Source organism: Humulus lupulus, chromosome 8 (assembly GCF_963169125.1).
Source record: "Humulus lupulus chromosome 8, drHumLupu1.1, whole genome shotgun sequence".
Lineage (NCBI taxonomy): Eukaryota > Viridiplantae > Streptophyta > Magnoliopsida > Rosales > Cannabaceae > Humulus > Humulus lupulus.
In genome coordinates this window covers 113,715,932-113,726,200 of record NC_084800.1, presented here as the reverse complement: position 1 = coordinate 113,726,200, position 10,269 = coordinate 113,715,932, and positions in this window count along the sequence as shown.

The window sequence follows — 10,269 nt, the reverse complement described above, 5'->3', positions numbered from 1 at the left end:
ACCATAACTAATATTTTCTATATTCCTGATATGACTAGAAACATTATGAGTGGAAGTCTATTGAGTAAATTCAGTATCAAAATGGAGTTTGAATGATGGAAACTCACTTTGACTAAATTGGGCACTTTTGTGGGAAAGGGTTATTCATGTGATGGAATGATCAACTTTGTACTCTTGATAGTGACAATAATGATATGCCATCTAAATTTTGCAATGTGGTTAATTCCAATTCTATTACTTTGTGGCATAATAGATTTTCTCATATAGGTTATAGCACAATTAAAAGAGTTGTTAAATATGGATTGATTAATTGTGATGTGAATGTGCATGATAAATGTGACTTATGTGTTAAATCTAAAATGGTAAAGAAACCTTTTCCAAGTATTGATAGATTTTCAAACTTGCTAAATTTAATACATAGTGATTTATGTGAATTAAATGACACATTGACTAGAGGAGAAAATAGATACTTCATGACTTTTATAGATGATCGCTCTAGATATACTTATGTGTACTTGCTTAAGAGTAAGGATGATGCATTTAATGCATTTAAAATCTATAAAGCTAAAGTAGAAAATCAATTGGAAAGGAAAATAAAGACTCTTAGAAGTAATAGATGTGGTGAATACTTTTTAAATGAATTTAATATGTTTTGTGAACAACATGGCATTATAAATGAATGCACTGCACCATGCACTCCACAACAAAATGGAATAGCTGAAAGAAAGAATAGGACTTATCTTAAGATGATTAACTCTATGTTTTTACATGCTAAATTGTGTTATAATTTGTGGGGTGAAGATTTGATTGTCGTGTGTCTTATATTGAATCAAATTCCTATGAAAAAGAACAATGTATCTCCATATGAGTTATGGAGAGGAAATAACCCTAACCTAGGCCATCTTAAAGTGTGGGGGTGCCTTACTAATTGCAAGAGCACGAAGCCTAAAAGGACCAAGTTGGGTCCAAGGGTCGTAAAGTGTGCATTTGTTGGCTATGCCACAAATAGCAAGGTCTATAGGCTATTAGTCTTGGAGTCTAATGTGATAATTGAATAAAGAGAAGTGGAGTTCTTTGAGAATATGTTATATTGTGATAGCAATTCTCAAGAATCCACATGTGTTGGAGAACCTCTTAAAGAGAAAGATCCAAAGGTTAATGAACAACCTATATTGCATCAAAGAAGAAAGAGGCTTAAAGAGTTGGGATCAAACAACACATGTTCTCAAGTGGAGACACTCTACTTAATAGAGGAAAACCTTGAAGAAGTCACATGGAAATTTCTTATGGCTCTTCAAGTTGAGGATGATCCCAAAATCTACCAAGAAGCAATGTCTTCGAGAGACTATGTTTTTTGGGAGGCAATAAATGATGAAGTGGATTCAATTATGTAAAACCACACATGGGAATCGGTAGACCTTTCACAAAATTCAAAACCAATTGGGTGCAAGTGGATATTTTGGAGGAAATATCACACCGATGACACATACAAACCTTTAAAGCTAGATGAGTAGCTAAAGGGTTTAAACAAAAGGAAGAAATCGATTATTTTGACATGTATGCATCCGTTGCCAGGACAACCACAAAAAGAGTTTTATTTTCTTATCATCAATATATAACTTTTATGTTCATCAAATGGCTGTCCAAATGACATTCCTAAATAGAGATCTCGATGAGGAGATTTATATAGAAAAACCGGAGGGTTTTGTTCTAAGGAGAAATGAACATAAAGTGTGTAGGCTTGTTAAATCATTATATGGTTTAAAAAAAACACCGAAACAATGACATGAGAAGTTTGATGAGGCCATTGTTTTAGATGGGTTTAGACACAATAGTGTGGACAAGTGCTTATACTCTAAGACTTGTGATGACTATGTCATCTTGGTGTGTGTGTATATTGATGATTGTTGATTTTGAGTAATGAGATGAAATGTATAATAGAAACGAATATATTTCTATCTTCCACTTTCTAGATGAAGGACCTTTGAGAGGTCAATATCTTCTTTGGTATAAAGTGAGAAGAAATAGTGGGGGTCATGCCTTAAGTCAAGCTCACTTTGTTGAGAAAGTGCTTGACAGGTTTAGTAATCTCAAAATTAAAGAGGTGAATACACTATTTGATTCAAGCATAAAGCTTGAAAAGAATAATGGTATAGCGGTTAGTAAACTAAGTGGGTTTACTAGCAATCCAAGTATGAAACATTGAAAAGCGATTGAGAGAGTTCTAGTGATAAGCTCAATTTGATCATATATTTTTAATTTCCTTAGGCTAAGAAATTGTTAGTATTTAGTTATTTTAATGATTTTAATTTTGTTTTTGGTAGTTTGTTATTTTTGGGTTAAAAAGAATTTTAAGAGTAAAAATACACATTTATTAATATAAAAATAAATTAAGTTTGAATTAATATTTATATGACTTTAATTTAATATATTTTTTATTTAGAAATATTTAATTTTGATTATTTGGTTTTATAGGAAATTGTGTATTTTTCTGAAGAAAACCAAATATTGAAATCTGAACTAGAGATTGAGACAGAGGTGGAGCTGAAACTTCACGAGTGATTTTGAGACTGTTCCAGCAATATTGTGAACATTATTAAGAAATAGAAGTTGTAGATATTTTTCTAAGCTTTCCAAAACATGTTGAATCGTTCAATTCAAAGTTATATCGAGGGAGATATGACCAAAATACAATTAGCTACGTGGGAAAATTCAGTTTCTTGAGGAATACGAAAATATCATATTCAAACTCCAATTTTGTAACCAACAAACATATATTTTACTTCAAATTCAAAAATTGGAGATATCACAATAATGTTAAAAGATAATTATTAACTATTAGTTTTAGTTTAAGTTTTAAATTTTATTTTGATTATTTTTAGTTAGTATGAGACTATTATAAATAGAGGTCTTGAAAACAGACTCTCTATTCTCTCTTTTAGAGAAACATTCTCTTCTACTATTTTTCTTTTAGTAATTTTAGTTTTTATTTATTGTTGTGCTTATTGTTAAGGGTAATTTCAAAGCGCTAAATATGACTTCTTGGGTTTAATAATTTTCATTGATCTTCTATTCCTTTATATTAAATTGATTCTATTTTTCTATTTGAATGTCATGGATCTTGTAAAATCTTGTTTAAATGGCCGCTAATTAGGGTTTTGCGTTATTCTATTATTATCTTACGATTGTTATTCACCTAATAGTATAGGATTCTAAGTAGAGTGATAAATTGTAATTAAGGTAATGTGATGGGTATCTTGATTGTGATGAAAACTAGAACCTAGGATAAATGAATTGCATGCTTAATAAATTTGTTGCCTAGATTAACATGTTTCCACAGAGTGTAATATTTTTCCTAGGTTAAATAGATTGCATGCTTAATGGGTTTATTGCTTAGTAAAAATGATTAATTAAGAGCATTTAGCTTTAATTAATTATAATAAAGAAACTTGGATAATTGACTGCTTAAGTGTTATCTGCGGGGTTAATAATTTAATTAAGAATATAGATCAATGTTATTATTAAAATGCTTGAATAAATATTTAGTGATGGAGAATGATCTCTTAACTATTTTAACAATTAAATTTATTTTTAATTATTTTTATTGTTATTTTTAAAAGCCTTGTCTTTATTAACTTTTTCTCTTTTGAATAATAAATTGAATAGTAGTCCTCGTGGTTTCGACCCTTATTTACCACTATACTGAAGTAGCTAGTATATGGAATTAATAAAATCAATAATTAAATTTGGTACGACATACAATATACCTCATCTAGGGCACCTTAAAAGGACCAAGCATCTAGGCCTCCAATATTCAAAGTTCCCAAAGATACTTGAAGGATATTCCGATGTGAGTTGGATATCAAGTGTAGGAGATAATCTCTCCAGAAGTGGTTGGGTGTTTATGCTCAAAAGAGGGGCATTTCTTAGGGCCCAAAGAAACAAACATATATTTCACTCAACCATGGAGAATGAGTTTATAGCTCTAGCGGCAAATGGTAAAGAGCCCAAGTGGCTTAGGGATTTCATGAGGAATACCCCAATGGTGATAAACAAGCCACATTAGCTAGAGCTTATAATGGCATGAGAAGTCTAGACATATAGGTCTAAGACATGAGTATGTGAGACAATTCATTCGAGGAGGAATCATTTCTCATATATAGAGATAAGTGAGAAATTAGCGGATCCTTTTATAAAACCTCTTGCGAAGAGGTTAGTAAGTTCCACTTAAAAAGGGATGTGACTAAAACTCATAGAATAAATATTCACCAAAGATGGCAACCCAACTCCAAACTTGTGAACATCAAGGGCAAGCGTTTAATGGGTAAGAACAAGTTATTGGGTGAATCGTTTCAACACTAACAAAGTCATGAGTTCCATCCAAATATGGTTAGTGTTGTTTGCCACCGAGTGAGGGTTAAGTCTAGGGCTTTTAATGAAGTTCAGTTGTGTGCAACAAGTTGTTATGATTGATTAAATACAAATTATAAGTGTTAAAATACAAGCAGGGTATAAACACTTAGTAGAATTTACATAGTGAAGATGTAAATTTGAGGATCAAATTGTAGGCACTAATAAAATGCAAATTTGGGTCCAAAGTGATGCATAAAAGTATCTAAGGGTTCCCAAAAAGTTTGGTGGAATTTGGAGTATTTTTGGGACCTTTCGAAGTGTCCAAATTCAGAGGAGGTGGCGATACGTCGTCACCTAAGAGGCGACACATCACCTAAAGTTTAGGGTTTCCAGAAACCCTAGCAGGCGACGCGTCGCCTACTATATAACGTAGACTTATGTAAATGCTCCAAATTACTTGTTTTACAAGTCTAATCCTATTGGTTGTACTTAATGACAGTGCCTACTGTATATAAGGGTCAAAATAGTGATTTGAGAGACTTGATCACTCTCTCCAATCTCTCTCTACCCTCACTATCTCTCTAGCTCCAAGAATCTCTAGTTTTCTCCAAGAACTCTCCAATAAAGTGCTTGACTTAGAGATTTGAAGGCATGTTCAATCTCAATCCTCATTTCCTCAAGAAGAAGGCCTCAAGCATGAATGGTGGCTGGGAAATAGAGTATTAGGACAGCATTCTACAACGTGTATAATGTAACGTCCTACGTTTTCGGGTACCTTTAAACGACTCGGGTCGGGTTTTTTTCCCCCGGGTTAAGAATATTATTTTAAATAATATTATATTTTGTTTGTAAGTATTCCATGAGTTATTGCTAACCAAAATATGAATTTTGTGATTTTAAAAGTCAAGATAAGACTTTCGGTCCTGGACCGACACAAAAACCCTGATCGGGTAAAAATCTCGGAAAATAAAATGAAAAATCATGGCAATTATATTTTGGGCATAAAATACATTCATAAAAGTTAAAGTTTGGTCAAAAATAATAAACCTAAAAGAAAATGGAAATTTTAAGGCATTTTGTGTTAAATGCCTAATTTTGCCGAAATGGAGAATTTTATTCCATGAATGGACCTTAGGTTAAATTTTATTATGTGATTAATTAAATTAAATGTGAGAGACATTTAATTTAATTAATTAATGTTAAGTTTGGTGATTAAAACTTAATAAGAGTGAAAAAGGTGTCAAAAGCCAATTTGGATTTTTCTTCTTATGAAACATTTATTAACCTTTATAAAAAAAAAATGAAATGATCATATATATATAGCAAGGGGTGGCCGGCCAAGTGATGTTTTGAAACCCCATTTATTAACTAATTGATTTTAAATCCCATTTATTTAAAGGTTTGAGATACTGTCAAGTGGGCAAGTGGGAGTAAAACACTTGAGTGTTTTTAGGGTAAATTAGATAGTATAAACTCTTCCAACCCTCCCCAACCGACCACACCACTCTCTCTCATTCACTCATCTGATTTTTGAAGACCTCTCAAAGTGTTATCTTAATATTCACCCTCAAGAACACCAAGGAAACTTGGAGGCTAAGTCTTGGTCTATGAAGTATTTTCCCTAAGGTAAAGTTTCACTAATCTAGGCTTTTGTAAAGTTTTAAGCATAGAGTTTCAAATAGCTAATTAACTATGTTGTTGGAGGAAATTGGTTAGGGTTTTTGAAAGGTTTTGGAGGAGCTAAAGCTAATAGGAAGGTCCAAACCTTAAGCAAGAACACCAAAAAGGTAAAAAGTTTACTTTTGATGATTTTGTTGTAGGGTTTTTAGTTTTAAGCATTATTTTGTATATTTAATGCTTAAAGTTTCTTGTTGGTGATGTAATAAGGTTATGGTAGTTGTTTAATAATTTTTATGATGCATGTGTATTGATTTTTGAAAATGGGAACCAAAACCCCCAAGGGTTTTGTAGGATACCCTAAAACAAAACATGTTTTGAGCTGTGACTTACAAGGGGTCAAGCAGCCACTGTATATTGTTTTTGTAAAATTAAATTGTACTGTGATGTTTTTGAGATTGAGTACATAAAATTGTGCGTTTGAAACACTAAAAAATGTTTATAAATGAGTAAGTTATGTTATTTCAAAGTTTAGGTAAAAAACTGTTTTTTCGTATTCTTATTTTCGGAACCAAGTTTGGACAGCCACTGTATATGGCAAATGAACCCAGTTTTTTCTAAAATTTTGTGGACATATTGATGGAATAACCTATTATTCCACTGTAAAATTTGGTAAGAAAATATTGAACGTTTTGAAAGTTATTAACTGTCAAAGTTTGGAAAAAATAAGGACTTGAAAATAAGGTCATTTTTACCTCATTGTTGGAAAATGATTTCACCAATAAAAAATGCTCATTTTGACTTAAGATTTTACAAAGACCTAAATGGCATAACAAAAATGGAATTGGAAAATTTTGGTAACAATTGGGTAAGTAAATTTCAAGTTATGAACTAACGAAGTATGAAGTTAAAAATGTGAAAAATAGGTTTTTCACACTTAGTGTAAAAATGAGATTTTGGAACATAAGGAAAAAAGTAAAATTTTCCTTATTTCAAGATATAAATTGGTAAGTCTTGAAATCATATTTTCACTAAAATTACCCCTTTGAGTTTAAATGAATTATTTTTATTAAAGAGCTTTTATTCTTTCTAAAAAATAAGAGATTTAATTTATTAATAGTTAATAAATTAAAAGAGGGTTTAAAACCCTATAATTTGAGAAAATAATTAAATGAATTATTTTTCTAGTAAGTAAAATTGATTAATTGATTTTGGAAAATTAATTAGTCAAGATGGGAAATTTTTAACAGTTTTCCTAATTAAGACAAATTAGGCAATTTTCTTAAAACGGTTTTTCGATATTAAAACCTTAAGAAAAATAAAAGGAAAATTTAAGAGTTTATTTTCTTTAAAAATAATTAAGGAATTTATTAGTATTTTCTAGATATAATACCGGCTAAAATCTTACATATTTTAACCGACTAGTCGAAAGTGCGGGTTAATAGCGATATCTTGAAAGAATAAGATTTTTAGCGGATTGTGGGAAAATACCATTGTGATACCCGAGCCTAGGTATCGAGACCTTAGGATAGGCCTCCCCGAGACTTAGGGTTTAGTCTCGAATATTTTGTATGACTTTCCTTAATAGGTTTAAAACCAAATAAGGATTATAAATCCTTACAAATGACTTTTATTAAAATGACCAAACTGCCCAGAATAATAATAATGAATTATGAGTGCCATAATTAATCCGAGTATACTGTATGGATAACTACAGTATTGGCTAAGCGTAACTGGACTGAACGTTGGAGGGTGAAAACCTGCTGAGCGCTAAGGACTCCAAGTAAGTCAACTTATATTGTATGGCTGCAACATGAAATGATTATTGTCTTGTATGTTAGTATAGGGATACATGCACATATATAGGCTATCATAGAAAGTTGCTTAGAGACGTTAGTCTAGTGAGTGCTGATTTAGAAAATATGAACGATAGATGTCCGTCATATCCTAGACGGTTGATCTCCGTCACACTGCTTGATTTTATTTATGTCCGGTTCATTACCGCGACGAGTGGCCATGAGATGAGGATAAGCTGGTTAAACCTAGGGGCGCCAGAATAAATGGGACCTAGGGGCCCTCATGCTTACTTAATCATTGGACGGTTAGAATCCGAGCAAGTGCTCTGATAAGTTATTCCCGGATAGCAGCCGTGAATATTGGCCATTCAGTGAGAGTGCCTAGAGATACTAGGGGTTGCCAAGATTGAGTGAGGCTGAACACCCTAGGGGCAACTGCTCACCAGCACCACTGATTAACATATAAGTCTCCGTAAAACCGTGTAAATTGGATTACACTCTTGGATAAGTAGCGATGCCCTAGGTAACACAATAGTTACCCTTGATGAGAATATTTATTGGCTAGATCTTAGTGTGGAGACTCGGTTCTCTTTTACAGATTAGCAATTATGTTGGAGGGCGCGTTACGTCTGAATTGTTGGAAATTGTCGAGCGTTGGTCTCGAATTATATGGTGATATAATATATCTGCTTGCTCTGGGATATTCTGAGTGCAGGGATATAATTGTTGATAAGATATAGTTGTGATATAATATATCTGCCTGTTCTGGGATTTTTCTGAGTGCAGGATTTTTCTCTAGTTATGAATTAATTTATCCTTGGTTATTAGGCATGACCATAAGTTTTTCAGGACGCTTTAGCGTTCTTGAAATTGATTGTGTAGGGTCCGGAACCCTAATTCTCTATATGCTTTGTTTGAAAGTTGATCTTACTAAGCGTTTTCGCTTACCTAGTTGTTTCATGTTGTAGGTAAGTGCAAGGGCAAGGCAGAGCAGTGAGCGCTGGAGTCTTCCTTGCAAATGTACATGTGGACCGACCTTTTGGGAAGTCGTTTGATTTTTGGAAATGTTGTGTAATTTTCCTAAACTAGGCTCACTCTACTCTTTATAAAACATGTTTGTAACTAAATGTTAAGTATGGCCATACGACTTTTTTTTTTTTAAAAAATTCTATGGATTTTTGAGACATTTTGTTAAATGAAAACATTTATATTTCCGCATTATCGAGTCTTGAAAATCCGGGTCGTTACATATAAGCCTTGGTTTGTGTTTGGTTTGGTTAAAGGATTGTTCAAAGTGGTGAATTTGCCTAGGGTTTGAAGCTTCATCAAAACTTGAAGAACACCATTGTTCTACTTGGGTTTGCAAGTTCTTTCTTAATCTTTTTGAAGTCTGTTGATGCCATTTTTCGTCAACTTGAATTTGAAGAGCACTAAACAATATTTCAGAAAAGAAGAAAAGAACAGTAGAATTTTTACGTGGTTCAGCAATTAAAATCTTCCTAGTCCACAGGTAAATGTAATGGGTTGAGATTCAACCCTTTGTTTCTTTAGAACTTGTGGTTTAGACTCGTAGGGAGAACCGTCTTCAGTCTTTAGCTCGTTCACATATTTCTTTTGGGCATTTCGGCCGGATCCAGCAAGGTATGGCCCTCCAAAGATGGTTACCACATCCTCCCCATCTATTGGGGGAAGTCAATCATCTTCCCTTCCTTGGGAGGTGTTATTCTATTGGGCAGGTTGCGCAGATGTTGCCTTTTTTCCAGCCGGAACTTGAGTGGTATTTCAATTTCTTAAGTATTTTTTGAAATATCCTTTCGAGATCAGGCCTTCAATCTCGTCTTTTAATTGCCGGCACTCATCGGTGGTGTGTCCGACGTCCCTGTGGAACTTACAGTACTTGTTGGTGCCTCTCTTTGACTTATGATTTCGCATTGGGTCAGGTCGCCTAAATGGGACCTGATTCTCATTTGCGACAAATATATTCTCCCGAGTTTCATTATGCTCAGTGTAAACCGTATAAATGGAGAAATACTTATCTCCCTTCTTCTTTTTCCCCTCGTCCGCCTCTGAGTTATTCCCTTCATTTTTCTTTCTTTTTGAAGGGTTATCTCCTGAGGGTCGAGACGTTGATGGGGTATCCGAGGTCGAGGTTGAGTTAACATTCATCGTTGTAGTTATAATGGGTTGAGGGATTAGTTTTAATGCTAACCTTGCCTCTGCTACATTGACGAATCTCTGAGCCTTTTTATTGAACTCGGTTATTGTTCTTATCTATTTTCTCTGCATATCATTCGAAAGAGGACTTCTTGGCAATATACCAACTTGAATGACCATAAGATAACAACTATCATCAACATTACGGGCTTGCGCCACCTCTATGTTAAACCTCGCAAAGCAGTTTTTTAATGATTCTCCTAGCTATTGCCTGACATTGGTCAAGGCAAGATGTCGGGCCTAACGCCTACCATGGCCTTGAATTGTTTTTTAAATTCGTTTGCCAATT